This window comes from Lichenostomus cassidix, unplaced genomic scaffold, assembly GCF_008360975.1.
Source record: "Lichenostomus cassidix isolate B80296 unplaced genomic scaffold, HeHo_3.0 HiC_scaffold_542, whole genome shotgun sequence".
NCBI lineage: Eukaryota > Metazoa > Chordata > Aves > Passeriformes > Meliphagidae > Lichenostomus > Lichenostomus cassidix.
This window is the reverse complement of record NW_028147910.1, coordinates 7,501-9,726: the sequence shown is the minus strand read 5'-3', so window position 1 is coordinate 9,726 and position 2,226 is coordinate 7,501.

Genomic DNA, 2,226 nt, shown 5'->3' with positions numbered 1-2,226 from the left:
AACCCCGACCCTGACCTCAATTAGACACTGACCCCCATCCAGACCCTAACCATGTGCACACCCCAACCCTGACCCCCATCGTAACCAGACCCCGACCCCGACCCTCATCCTAACCACACCCTGACCCGGGCCCTGACCCTAACCTTAACCAGATCCCAAGCCTAATCCCAGCCATTACCCAATCCTGGCCCCAACCGTAATCCTGCCCCCAACCATAGTCCTGGCCGTAACCCTAATCCCCGCCGTAACCCTAATCCCCGCCGCAGCCCTAATCCCCGCCGCAACCCTAATCCCCGCCGCAACCCTAATCCCCGCCGCAACCCTAATCCCCACCGCAACCCTAATCCTCGCAGTAACCCTAATCCCGGCCCCAACCCAAATCCCAGCCCCAACCCTAATCCTCGCCGTAACCCTAATGCCCGCCGTAACCCTAATGTTCTCCCTAGCCCTAATACTGGCTGCTGCGGCTGCGGGTGCCGCTGCGTTGCCCCCGCCACCACCCCGCGGTTCTGGGCGCCGGGGCCGCCCTGCCCCCAGCTTCCCGACGCGGTCCCAGCCGCTGCCGCCCCCCCCGTCCCCCGCGTCCCTGGCGCGGCGGCTCTAGGTGCCGCGGTCCCCGGCTTCTCCGGGCGCCGCGGCGCCCCCCCCATTCCTCGCGGCGGCTTCGGCCGCCCCCGGCGACCCCCTCGCCACCGGCGCGGCTCGTGGGGCCGCCGTGCCCCCACCATTCCCCGTCGGGGCTACCGCACCCACCGTGCCCCCCGCCTCCCCCCCCCGTCCCCGCACCTGACCTGGGTCGCCGCCGGTCCGCTCCGGCGGCGCTGCAGTTGCTACCATACAGCGCGAGTGCAGTAGAAGCCCGCAAAGCCCGGTAAAGGGGTCGAATGCATGTCGGGGGCTCCCGAGGGGAGCAAGTCGATGCGGGAGCATCAGCGACAGTGTCCGCGGTGCTCCTAGGCCACGTACTACGGCTACGGGCGGCAGGAAGCGGTCCGGTCGGCTCCGCCCACGCTCCGCCCACAAATCCCATAAGGCACCGGCGTCGTCACTTCCGGGGCAGTGCAAGATGGCGCCCGCACCAGGCGGCAGGGCTCGCGCCGCCCGGAGAGCCTCCGGAGGCCTCCCCGCCGCCGGCGCGGGAACCGGAGAAGCGCCGCGGCACGCCGAGACGCAGCAGCAGTCAGCACGCTGCGCTCCGGCACTCCGGAACCGGCCGCGGCTCCGCGCGAGCGGCCGGCGGCTCCATAAGGCACGCAGCGCCACGGCCGCGGCACGGCGACATCCCCGAAGGGCAGCGGACGACGTGCGATGCAGGTAAGCCCATGCGGCGGCGGGTATTAGGCGTAGGGCTACGGTTTCGGGTCTCCGGAACTCGGTTCCGGCTTCCCCGTTCCCGGTTCCGGGTTCCGGTGACACACATCCGGCATTCGGATGACGACTTCCGGCTTCCGGCGACTCACTTCCGGGTTCCGGTATGTGACTTCCGGGTTCCGGTGACTCACTTCCGGGTTCCGGTTACTCACTTCCGGGTTCCGGTGACTCACTTCCGGCTTCCGGCAGATGACTTCCGGTTTCCGGAATGCCGCTTCCGGGTTCCGGAGCTCGATTTCCGGTTAGGGTTAGGGTTAGGGTTAGGGTTAGGGTTAGGGTTAGGGTTAGGGTTAGGGTTAGGGTTAGGGTTAGGGTTGGGGTTAGGGTTAGGGGTTGGGGTTAGGGTTAGGGTTAGGGTTAGGGTTAGGAGGGTTAGGGTTAGGGTTAGGGTTAGGAGGGTAGGGTTAGGGTTAGGGTTAGGGTTAGGGTTAGGGTTAGGGTTAGGGTTAGGGTTAGGGTTAGGGTTAGGGTTAGGGTTAGGGTTAGGGTTAGGGTTAGGGTTAGGGTTAGGGTTAGGGTTAGGGTTAGGGTTAGGGTTAGGGTTAGGGTTAGGGTTAGGGTTAGGGTTAGGGTTAGGGTTAGGGTTAGGGTTAGGGTTAGGGTTAGGGTTAGGGTTAGGGCTAGGGTTGGGGTTAGGGTTAGGGTTGGGGGTTAGGGTCAGGTTTAGGGTTAGGGTTGGGTTAGGGTTTGGGTTAGGGTTAGGGTTGGGGGTTAGGGTTGTGGTTGGGTTTGGAGTTAGGGTTAGGGTTAGGGTTAGGGTTAGGGTTGGGAGTTAGAGTTAGGGTTTGGGTTAGGGTTAGGGTTAGGGTTAGGGTTAGGGTTAGGGTTAGGGTTAGGGTTAGGGTTAGGGTTAGG